Raw genomic sequence first — 12,925 nt, 5'->3', positions numbered from 1 at the left:
AGTTATGACCTAGTAACAATGAGAATAAGCCATAAATAGCCATATTGGGTTGCTGTATGACTTTTGTTGACTCTGTGCTCTATTTTTTTTCTAACTTTCTGAATCCCAGTCTCTTAGCATTTTCTTGTGTGTGTTTGTGTGTGTGCATGTGTCTGTGTGTGAGAATAATTGGCTGAATAATTAGTGGCCTGGACCTCTATTCAGTGACTAGTCAGGTTTGGCTGATAAATTGCTGCCTTGGTCAGTGTGGACTGCTATAACAGAGTACTATAGACTGGGTGGCTTAAACAGGAGAAATTTATTTCTCACAGTTCTGGAAGCTGGAAAGGCCAAGATCAAGTCACACTTGCTGGTTTGGAGCTGTCTGTCTTCTCCTTGTGTCCTCACCTGGCAGAGAGAGAAGGAAAGACGAAGCAAGCTCTTTCTAATCTCTTCTTATAAGGACAGTAATCCCATTCATGAGTGCTCCACTGTCCTGATCTAATCACATCCCTAAAACTCTACCTCCTGATACCATCACATTGGGGTTAGGGTTTTAACATGTGAATTTGAGGGGCACACAAACATTGTCTTTAATGATTCTCTAAGATTTTTTCTAGCTCTGTTTGTGATGGATTCTTTTAGAAAAAAAATAGTTTTTAGATTTTAAACAAATTGTGTGTGTGTGGATGTCTTTTCCAACACTTTTAGGCAATGTAATAGAAGTTCATTGTGATTTCCCAATGAAGCCATCAGACTTGTGATCGTTTAATAGTGAACTCACTTTCAATGATGAGGACTGTATGATTAAAATTAGGAAGTAGTAGATTTTGGGGGGGGGTCATTAAATTTAAGTACTGGGGAAGGTAAAATATAAATAGCACAGGTTTCCCCAAATTTGTTATCTTCAAATTGGAAAAACTTGAACCATTGAATGTTCCAGGGTTCTTGGGAATTAAGGCAGAGGCCTGGTTATAGATATATATAAGTCATTTATTGAGTAGCATGGGAAGAAATCATTATACTGTTTTTTTTTTTTTTTCTCAACTGGAAGTAGTTATAATGATTTCTTTTTTTGGAGAAAAATAATGTGTGTGAGTTTCATGTAAGAGCTGAGAAGGAAAAAAAATTAAGAGCATTTACTGCATTTTAGGGGGCTTCCCAGGTGGTGCTAGTAGCCAAGAACGCGCCTGCCAATGCAGGAGACTTAAGAGACATGGGTTTGATCCCTGGGTTGGGAAGATCCCCTGGAGGAGGGCATGGCAACTCACTCCAGTTTTCTTGCCTGGAGAATCCCATGGACAGAGGAGCCTGGCGGGCTACAGTCCATAGGGTCGCACAGAGTTGGATACGACTGGAATGATTCAGCATGCATGCACACACTGCATTTTAGATTTTCTTACAAGAATCAACCATAAATTCAATGCTTACTCCAGACAGGAAAAATATAAGTGGTTGTCATACCAACAATTAAGCATTCATTTTAATAATGTTTTAGACAAGACTCTAAGGCTTTCTTTTCATCTTCCTCCTTGCCTCATCATCAGAAATCTGCAGGCATCCTTATAAAGAATGAAAGGCTGAAAATATTTCTTTATGTTGCCTTGTGATGTTTCTGTGTAGCACCATATAGTAGAATTGGTGTATGCTAGTGAGTCTATTGTTTTCCTGGTGGTTCAGATGGTACAGAATCTGCCTGCAATGCGGGAGACTCAGGTTCAATCCCTGGGTCAGGAAGATCCCTTGGAGCAGGGAATGGGAACCCACTCCAGTGAGCCTGTTAGAAAAGAAAGTATTTGTTAACTGAGTGAGTGAATTCATGAAGAGTAGAGATCCTAATACACTTATTAGATATTAACTATGTTTTCACAGTAACTGAGTCTTTTTATCTGAGCCAAGTATCCTGTTTTCCTTCCTCCTGTTTGCTTTCTCTGGTTCCATTTTGTTCTTTGGCCATTAATTGATCTTCTGGCTGGTCAGCCAATTAGAAGTCAAGTGATATTGAGAAGAGGTGCTAATAACTTAGTGTTATACTCTTATATGTGGGGCTTCCCAGGTGGCACTAGTGTTAAAGAACTCACTTGCCAATGCAGGAGGCATAAGAGAAGTGGGTTTGATCCCTGGGCTGGGAAGATCCCTAGGAGAAGGGTATGGCAATCCACTCCAGCATTCTTGCCTTGGAGAATCCCATGGATAGAGGAGCCTGGCGGGTTACAGTCCATAGGGTCACACAGAGTCGGACACCACTGAAGGGACTTAGCACATAGCATGCATACTCTTATATAGTATGTCTGTGCTAAGTTACTTCAGTCATGTCCGACTCTTTGTGTCCCTATGAACTGTAGCCCGCCAGGCTCCTGTATCCTTGGGACTCTCCAGGCAAGAATAATAAAGTGGTTTGCCATGCCCTTCTCCAGGGAATCTTCCTGACTTAGGGATTGAACCGACTTCTGTTATGCCTTCTGCATTTGTAGGAGGGTTCTTTACCACTAGTGCTACCTGGGAAGCCCATTTTTATATTTTTTATATATATATATATGTACATATATGTGAATGATGGTGTTTGCAGGCTGATTCAAGGTCAGCCAATTGAGAATTTAGGAGGGTGTAAGATGTTGAACTTCCCTGGTGGCTCAGAGGGTAAAGCGTTTGTCTACAAAGTGGGAGACCTGGGTTCGATCCCTGGGTCGGGAAGATCCACTGGAAAAGGAAATGGCAAACCACTCCAGTACTATTGCCTGGAAAATTCCATGGACAGAGGAGCCTGGTAGGCTACAGTCCATGGGGTCGCAAAGAGTTGAACACGACCGAGTGACTTCACTTACACTTACACTTATGTCATGGAAGTGAAAAGTTTTTTTTTTTTTTTTTTAAACTGATGTCCACTCATAAGAAATGTTGGTTCTTAAAAAGCCAAAATAAAACATAAAACCCTTCACAAAAACAAAACAAATTCATTGACTACCAGGTCATTTGTTGCAGACCACCTAACTTTTAATTACAGTTGACCCTTTAAGAGGGGCTTCCCAGGTGGTCCTAGAGGTAAAGAACCTGCCTACCAATGCGGAAGACGTAAGAGATGCAGGTTTGATCCCTGGGTCAGGAAGATCCCCTGGAGAAGGGCACGGCAACCCACTCTAGTGTTCTTGCCTGGAGAATCCCATGGACAAGGGAGCCTGGTGGGCTACAGTCCATGGGGTTACAAAGAGTTGGACATGACTGAAGCGATGTAGCTCGCACGCCAGACTCTTGAACACAGGTTTGAGCTATGTTGGTCCACTTGCACGTGGATCTCTTTCACAAGTAAATACTATATTACTACATGATTGGAGGTTTGTTGAAATCACAAAGGAAACCTGTACATAACAAAACTGCATATAGGGAGGACCAGCTGTAAGTCACAGGTTGACTTTCCTATGTGTGAAGAGTGGGGACCCCTAACCCCACTGTGCTGTTCAGTGGTGAACTGCACATATACTAGGCAGAAGAGAATTGTGGTGGTGGCGGTTTAGTCAATTAGTTGTATCTGACTCTTGCCACCCCATGGACTGTAGCCTGCCAGGCTCCTCTGTCCATGGAATTCTCCAGGCAAGAATACTGGAGTGGGTGAAGAGAATTGTAATTGAGAGAAATTGCTGCAGTCACTAGCCAAAAGCCACATCATAAGGCCTGGATTGACAATTTTAAGAGAAAGCTTAAGTCGTTGTGAGGTTTTGCTTTCTTTCTCTAACAATACAAATAGCCAAGAACCCTGCCTCTGTATCCTCTGTGGATCTTGTTAAAATGCAGATGCAGTAGGTCTGGGATGGGGCCTGTGAATATGCCCTTTGAACAAATTCCCAGGTGATGCTGCTGGATCAAAATTTGAGTAGCAAGGCCAATGAATGCCTGAAGTTGTTGACTGTATGGGCTACTTCCCCCAATCCCAAGATTATCAGGCTTTTCCTTCCTTTCTTTCTTTCCCTTCCTCCTTTCCTCCCTCCTTTCCTTCTTTGCTTCCTTCCTTTCTTCCCTTTATTTTCTTTCTTTCACATTAGTTATCAAAACATATTTATCTATGTTCTCAATGAAATCAGTCTTTTAGTTTATTATAAGAATTAGAAGTTCTTCTTCTTTTTTTTTTTTACTGTAGTGCTTGTAATGCATAAAATTGTGTCACTGCCAATAAAATTCTTGCACATTTTTCAGCTATGTTTGATTTTGTGCCTTTGTCTCTGCTTTACAATTAAGGAGCCTGTGCTGTTGCTACTTTGAGTGGCTTATCTAAGATAGTAGAATTTCTCTTTGTAAGTGCTTAACTCTGTCTAGTAATCTTCACATTGTGCTACAATATCTCATGTTAAAATAAACAGGTGATCATGTTTTAGTGATCATGTGATTGTTTCAGTAGAAGTTGTATTGTGCTTCAAAGCACATTCCTTATGTCCCTCAGAGCTTTTTTTTCCCTTTTCTTTTGTCTGTGGAACAGAATTAATATATCAGGAATTCACTGCAACCAAATCATGATTTAGACTTCCAATTAGAAAATCATTTGTTTTGCCAACTAAATTTTCATCTAGAATCTACTACTTACATGTCCACACATCTGGAGAAAGAAATTATTTTCTTGTAATCCCCTGGAGAAAATTAATGCAAGGAAATATATGTTAGCAAGTGGCTCGGTAGAAGTGATTATTACAGAAGGAGTTTGTGCATCTTACAGAAGGGAGGAAGTGCACATAATAAACAAGAACATGGATTTGGGGGCAAGAGTAGGTTTAAATTTGGCTCTGCATTGAGACTTTTTTATTTCATGGAGCCATAGTTTCTTCATATGTGAAAATGAGGCAAAAATACTCTGTGCCAGAGTTGTTCCAAGGATTAACTTAGTGGGAAGATATATTTAAGGCATTCAGCATGTTGCCTGTCAGATAGTAAACACTGAAATAAGTAGTAGCCACTGTTAATATTATTTAATATCTCATTTTCTTGAAGCTAAAATTAAATACAAATGTGAATTGGACAAATACATGGAAAAGTATAGGGTTAAATAAAAGTACTACAATATAATTTGTATTCTTACTTGCTTGTTATGGGCTATAGAAAAAAATTTTAGAAACTTAAGCAGAAGCCACCCATCAGTGCAGGAGATGCAGGTTTGATCCCTGGGTTAGAAACATCTCCTGGAAGAGGAAATGGCAACCCCACTCCAGTATTCTTGCCTGGAGAATCCTCTGGACAGAAGAGCCTGGCAGGCTATAGTCTATGAAGTTGCAAAGAGTCAGACATGACTGAACATATAACAGGGAAAACAGGAAGCAAAAGCCATGCTTAATTTATATAATATTTAGATATATGTTTATGGTTAAAAATAAGAAAGTTGGCAGAAATATTTTTCTAAAGAAGTAGAATATATAAATTAGTCCTCAAATGGTGACATGCCAAGGAAATATTGGTTACCTGTTTGAGAAGCCTCATGGAAAAGACTCAAGCTGATAATGAAAACACTCTCAGTAAACATCAAGTCAGCTGCAGAATCTGTGTGACCACATTATTGTGCTGCCTAAGTTGATGGGCAGAGTAAACTACTTTATTTTTCTGTTAAGGAAAGTTAGATTCTTACATTCAGCCTCTCTTGCAACAGGCATTAGCTCACTCAATATTTACCAGCCAGAACGTTGGATTTTAGGAGATATGCCTATAATTTTGTTCTTGAGCAGCAGTTATTGCCTCCTTGGAGGTAATAAGAGTAATTCAGTGATAAATGCTAGTATTTAAAAGTTACTTGATACTGAATATTTAGATAAATTTCTAACTTTGGAGGGCATATACACAGAATACGTGAAGTATTTTGCTTAAGACATATAAACTGGTTAATTGATAGGCTGACAATGTATGCATGATTTGCAGTAGTTAAAAGCTGAGGCTTGGGCTAGTTGACCTATATACAAATTTCAACTTCCTGACTTATTAGTTATGTGACATGGGTAAGTTATTGAGCTTCCCTAGTCTCAATTTTCAAAATCTTTAATATAGGAATTACAATACTAGCTTTACTGTAATTTTGAAATGAGATAATCTGTATGAAGACTGCTTGGCAAGAAGTAAAGTGTCAGTAAATATTATTGATGGTAATAAGGAGTTATGAATGATAAAGCGATTTTGGCATTATATTCCTGGCTATACAATTTTTATGATGCTAAAGAATGAGAGAGCAAGTATCACATACATAATTATAGTTAGAATTTTTCTCTAGGTTTTTATCCTCAAGTGATTTCATCTATTACCAAGCTTTAAATTAGTACTTTCCAACTTATGGTACTTACACAGGATGTACACAGGACTGGGGAAACAGACTGTTAGAGGGCACAAACAGAACCTCGTGGGCACCAGGACCCAGGAAAAAAGGAGCAGTGACCCCACAAGAGACTGAGCCAGACTTGTCTGTGAGTGTTCAGGCATCTCAGCAGAGGCGTGAGTCAGTGGTGGCCTGCTGCAGGGTTGGGGGCACTGAGTGTAGCAGTGCATGGGACCTTTTGAAGGAGGTCACCATTATCTTCATTACCTCCACCATAGATTGGTCTCAGGTCAAATAACAGGGAGGGAATACAGCTCTGCCCTTCAACAGAAAATTGGATTAAAGATGTACTGAGCCCTGCCCATCAGAACAAGACCTAATTTCCCCCTCAGTCAGTCTCTCCCATCAGGAAGCTTCCATAAGCCTCTTATTCTTCTCCATCAGAGGGCAGAGAGACTGAAAACCAGATGCAGAAAACTAACCAATCTGATCACATGGACCACAGCCTTGTCTAACTCAATCAAACTATAGGCCATGTCGTATAGGGCCACCCAAGACAGACGGGTCATGGTGGAGAGTTCTGACAAAACGTGGTCCACTGGAGAAGGGAATGGCAAACCACTTCAGTATTCTTGCCTTGAGAATACTCGCTCCATAAACAGTATGAAAAGGTAAAAAGATAGGACACTGAAAGATGAACTCCCCAGCTCTGTAGGTGCCCAATATGTTACTAGAGATTAGTGGAGAAATAACTCCAGAAGGAATGAAGATACGGAGCCAAAGCAAAAACAACACCCAGTTGTGGATGTGACTGGTGATGGAAGTAAAGTCTGATGCTCTAAAGAGCAATATTGCATATAAACCAGGAATGTTCTGTCCATGAGTCAAGACAAATAGGAAGTGGTCAAACAGGAGATGACAAGAGTGAACATTGACATTTTAGGAATCAGCAAGCTAAAATGGTCTGGAATGGGTGAATTTAACTCAGATGACCATTATATCTACTACTGTGGGCAGGAATGCCTTAGAAGAAATGGAGTAGCCATCACAGTCAACAAAAGAGTCCGAAATGCAGTACTTGGATGCAATCTCAAAAACACCAGAATGATCTCTCTTCGTTTCCAGGGCAAACCATTCAGTATCACAGTAATCCAAGTCTGTACCCCGACCAGTAATGCTGAAGAAGCTGAAGTTGAATGAATCTATGAAGACCTACAAGATCTTCTAGAACTAACAGCCAAAAAAGATGTCCTTTTCATTATAGGGGGCTGGAATGCAAAAGTATGAAGTCAAGAAACACCTGGGGTAACAGGCAAATTTGGCCTTGGAGTACGGAATGAAGCAGGGCAAAGGCTAATAGAGTTTTGTCAAGAGAATGCACTGGTCATAGCAAACACCCTCTTCCAACAACACAAGAGAAGACTCTACACATGGACATCACCAGATGGTCAATACCGAAATCAGATTGATTATATTCTTTGCAGCCAAAGATGGAGAAGCTCTATACAGTCAGCAGAAACAAGACCAGGAGCTGACTGTGGCTCAGATCATGAACTCCTTATGGCCAAATTCAAACTTAAATTGAAGAAAATAGGGAAAACCACTAGACCATTCAGGTATGACCTAAATCAACTCTCTTATGATTATACAGTAAAAGTGAAAAATAGATTCAAGGGATTAGATCTGATAAACAGAGTGCCTGAAGAACTATGGACAGAGATTCCTGACACTATACAGGAAGCAGGGATCAAGACCATCCCCACAAAAAGGCAAAATGGTTATCTGAGGAGGCCTTCCAAATAGCTGTGAAAAGAAGAGAAGCAAAAGGCAAAGGAGAAAGGGGAAGATATACCCATTCGAATGCAGAGTTCCAAAGAATAGCAAGGAGAGATAAGAAAGCCTTTCTCAGTGATCAATGCAAAGAAGTAGAGGAAAACAACAGAATGGGAAAGACAAGAGATCTCTTCGAGAAAATTAGAGATACGAAGGGAATATTTCATGCAAAGATGGGCACAGTAAAGGACAGAAATGGTATGGACCTAACAGAAGCAGAAGACATTAAGAAGAGGTGGCAAGAATACACAGAAGAACTATGCAAAAAAGATCTTCATGACCCAGATAACTATGATGGTGTGATCACTCACCTAGAGCCAGACATCCTGGAATGCAAAGTCAAGTGGACCTTAAGAAGCATCACTACGAACAAAGCTAGTGGAGGTAATGGAACTTCAGTGGAGCTATGTCAAATCCTAAAAGATGATGCTGTGAAAGTGCTGCACTCTATCTGCTAGCAAATTTGATATCCTCAGCAGTGGTCACAGGACTGGAAAAGGTCAGTTTTCATTCAAATCCCAAAGAAAGGCAATGCCAAAGAATGCTTAAACTACCACACAATTGCACTCATCTCACACGCTGGTAAAGTAATGATCAAAATTCTCCAAGCCAGGCTTCATCGATAAGTGAACCATGAACTTCCAAATGTTCAAGCTGGTTTTAGAAAAGGCAGAGGAACCAGAGATCATCAGTTGGATCATAGAAAAAAGCAAGACAGTTCCAGAAAAACATCTATTTCTGCTTTATTGACTATGCCAAAGCCTTTGACTGTGTGGACCATAACAAACTGTGGAAAATTATTCAAGAGATGGGAATACCAGACCACCTGACCTGCTTCCTGAGAAATCTGTATTCGGGTCAAGAAGCAATGATTAGAACTGGACACAGAACAACAGACTGGTTGCAAATTGGGAAAGGAGTACATCAAGGCGGTATATTGTCACCTTGCTTATTTAACTTATATGCAGAGTACTTCATGAGAAACGCTGGACTGGATGAAGCACAAGCTAGAATCAAGATTGCTGGGAGAAATATCAATTAACCTCAGATATCCAGATGATACCACCCTTATGTCAGAAAGCAAAGAAGAACTAAAGAGCCTCTTGATGAAAGTGAAAGAGGAGAGTGAAAAAGTTGGCTTAAAGCTCAACATTCAGAAAACGAAGATCATGGCATCTGGTCCCATCACTTCATGGCAAATAGAAGGGGGAACAGTGGAAAGTGAGAGACTTTATTTTTTTGGGCTCTAAAATCACTGCAGATAGTGACTGCAGCCATGAAATTAAAAGATACTTGCTCCTTAGAAGAAAAGTTATGACCAACCTAGACAGGTTTTAATAACAACCTTATTAAAAAGCAGAGACATTAATTTGCAAACGTATGTCCATCTAGTCATAGCTATGGTTTTTTCAGTAGTCATGTGTGGATGTGTGAGTTGTTCTATACAGAAAGCTGAGCGCCAAAGAATTGATGCTTTTGAACTGTGGTGTGGAGAAGCCTCTTGAGAGTCCCTTGGTCTGCGAGGAGATCCAACTAGTCCATCCTAAAAGAAACCAGCCCTGAATGTTAATTGGAAGGCCTGATGCTGAAGCTGAAACTCCAGTACTTTGGCCACCTGATGCAATGAACTGATTCATTGGAAAAGACCCCAATTCTGGGAAAGAGTGGAGGCAAAAGGAGAAGAGAGTGGCAGAGGATGAGATGGCTAGATAGCATCTCTGACTTAATGGACATGAATTTGAGCAAATGCCAGGAAATACTGAAGGACAGGGGAGTTTAGTAAGCTGCAGTTCATGGGGTAGCAAAGAGTCAGACATGACTTAGTGACTCCACAGCAAGAACAACAATAGATTAATTTCAAAATTTGTATCTATATCCTAGTCCCTTTTCTGACCTTTAAATTTACACTTGGAAATTGCCATCTCTTTCTTTCAGGTCAATGACACTACATATATATTCTGTAGAAATCTGCGATCATCCATCCTTGTATCCTTTCTTTCCTATGTCCCATCTCACTAAAATATGTACTATTGAATGTTACAGTTACTTTACATCTCTAGTGCCAGTATTCTAGTTTAAGCCACTATCCATGTCTGATCCAATTTGGAACTGGCCTTCTTGCTTCTATACTCTTCCACCTTCTATTTTCCATATATCTGCAAGAATTGTTTTTCTAAGAAAGTAAATCTTTTCATAATCTTCGATGTCTTCATGTTTTTGTTACAGTTTCCTTGGCTGAATGGTATGTAACAACTACATTTTCAGAGTGTTAGGAGGTAATTTCAGCACTCCGGTAAGTGATTACAGTATCTTAGAATGGGGTGGTAGTTGTATAAATGGAAAAGAAAAGCACTGATTCAAGAGACTGCCAAGTATGAAAATGAATACAAATAAACCAGAGGCATGGAGATCATTTGTTTAGTGAAAGGAATATTATTCTCTTCCAGATTTACTTTTGTTTCTTTTGATTTCTTCAGGCCCATAACTGAGCCTAGTCTTTCATATCCAGACTTTTCACAGGGTTGATGGGCATATCAGCTAAGCAAGCTAATTTGTGTCAGCAGCCTAGAAGTAATATACTGGGCTGAATTCCAAGAAAAGTAGACTGAGGAAGATGGAACATACTGATACGAATACAGTTAATTCAGATGGAACCAAATTTATTGATATAAGTGTTCTTAAGAATATGGATTTGATATATTAGTTGGAGCTTCTGGAAATGGCTCTAATAGTTCACTTGATTATTTGACTAGAACTTGGACTCAACAGTGGGGCACTTTTAATGAAGTTGAGATGCCTGAACATTTTTAGACTGTGGAGAAGGAAGAAGGCATAGGAAGAATAGATTTATCATGGACAGTCTTGTCATTCACCTTGTTACTCTGCTCTGAGATAGCACACCTTTGATTAAAAATTAAGAAGTGTATTGATGAGGTGAACAGACCTTTGGTAGGTTTAGGCTGGGAAATGTCATTGGGATATGCTGTCATTGAACTAGCTTCATTGATTTCAGTGAGGATTATAGGATTCTGGAGTGGTAGCAAAATGCTTTGGCAGTGCTTAGGCTTCATTGGTAAAGTAGCTATAATTGTGTTGGCTAAAAAGGATGCATAGCATGAGAGTTGCAAATTACATTTTGTTGGGGCAAAATGAGGACTGAAGCTCAGAGACTGCACCTCAGATAGCTTTGAGAAACTGCTCCAAAGAGGTAATGGGGAAAGGTCAGTATATGTGATTTTGGTGAAAGGGGAGTTCATTCAGTCAAGCCCTTATCTTACAAAAGGTTTTCTGTAAGTCAGGAGGAGCTGATGTCACTATGAAGGGATTTAGTGCTTTAGTAGATATGAGGAGATGCAAGGATTGGGATCATGAAATCCGTTCCTGAAAATATCTATCTGAGACCTGTTCCACCAGTTTTCCGGGAGCACAGAGTGCCTCATTCTCTCCCCTGAATGCCCTTCAGCAGCTATAGCAGCACAGGATTCAATCTCTGAGGAGGAAGATAGATGGCAAATGCGCCAATTTGTAGTTGTCAGTTGTCATATTGATGCTGAAAACTCAGCCTCTGTGCACCAGTGCTGAATGGAATCTTGGAGACAGAGTTTTGGGTGAATTTATTGCTTTTTTAGGCCAAGGGGGATACAACTCTTGGTTAGAAAATACTGTGTCCCAAACCTAGGAGGATTTGGTGTGGAGTTTTATAGCAAAGGTTCAAGGAAAGAGTGGCTGATAAGGATTAGGTTGTGTGGGAGGCATGCACTTCTTTAATTTGGCCTCAGGTGGTCGGTCTTCTGATGAGCTTCTGGAGGTTAACAAACTATGACCTCTGGAGTGAAGAATGCTAACATCTTCCATTTGTTGTGGGTTTTAGTTTTGTAAATGAGCTTGACAATATTGTGTGTGTCCCTTGAGATAGATGGAGAAGGATATGGCAACCCACTCCAGTACTCTTGCCTGGAAAATTCCACAGACAGAGGAGCCTGATAGGCTACAGTCCATGGGGTCGCAGAGAGTCGGATACGACTGAGCGACTTCACTTTCACTTTCTTGAGATAGAACAAGGACCCTGCTGCTCCTCCCTTTGCATCTTCTCCCTTCCCTAATTAGCAACTGTTTGGACCTGCCTGTTGAAACTCTGGCAAGGTCATGGAGGCTGAAGGCTATTCCCTACAAACAGGGGACAAAGAAAGGCTTTCTTGTCCAGGGTTCCTCAGGGTCCTGCCTGGTTTCAATAATAGGCATCATGAGTGGAATAGCAGTCAGTGTTTTGAAATACAGGGTTTTGTGGTGTGTGTTAATTGATCACCATGTCTTTAGGACTGTGATCCATTGACTGAGTACTGAATTTTTACCTAGTCCATATAACTGGGGAAATTCTAGGTATGTTGATTAGAAACTTGACTGGTATTACTGAAACAGGGAGAACAACTTCTCCTGATTAAAGGAGAGGCTGATTTCCCTTGAGAAGGGACATAAAATGCTACCACAATATATACTTTAAATCTTTCAAGGCTTTCCCAAAGGCAATTGGTGTTTACCAGGAAAAAGCCCAGACTTTGAGAATTAATAAAAACAGGTTCTGAATTTATCTTGGGGATGTAAATGCCACAGTGGCCCATCAGTCCGAGTTGAGACTTATGGAGGTCACTTACTCTTCATCAGTGTGGGTCCAATGGCTTGTCAGCCTAATCTTGTGTGTGCTTTCCAGCTTCCTGCGGCTTCAGTGGCAATAGACATGGGAATGGGCCAGTTTTCATGTCGACTTTTTGTGGAATGAGGACTATTTAGCAAAGACTAAGTAGAAGCCTCTGAAACTGCCTCTCACTAACAAAAACT

The 12,925-nt window shown here is 40.3% G+C and overlaps 1 protein-coding gene across 1 annotated transcript in view; it reads left to right on the top strand.

The window, feature by feature from the left end:
* GBE1 (1,4-alpha-glucan branching enzyme 1) overlaps nt 1–12,925 on the top strand; it is a 318,830-nt gene that overhangs the window by 18,107 nt on the left and 287,798 nt on the right. The gene's annotated exons all lie outside the window — the stretch shown is intronic.

The sequence above is a fragment of the Bubalus kerabau genome, chromosome 2 (assembly GCF_029407905.1).
Source record: "Bubalus kerabau isolate K-KA32 ecotype Philippines breed swamp buffalo chromosome 2, PCC_UOA_SB_1v2, whole genome shotgun sequence".
Lineage (NCBI taxonomy): Eukaryota > Metazoa > Chordata > Mammalia > Artiodactyla > Bovidae > Bubalus > Bubalus kerabau.
Note: the sequence above shows the minus strand (reverse complement) of the source record. Positions and strands in the feature narration are given on the sequence as shown.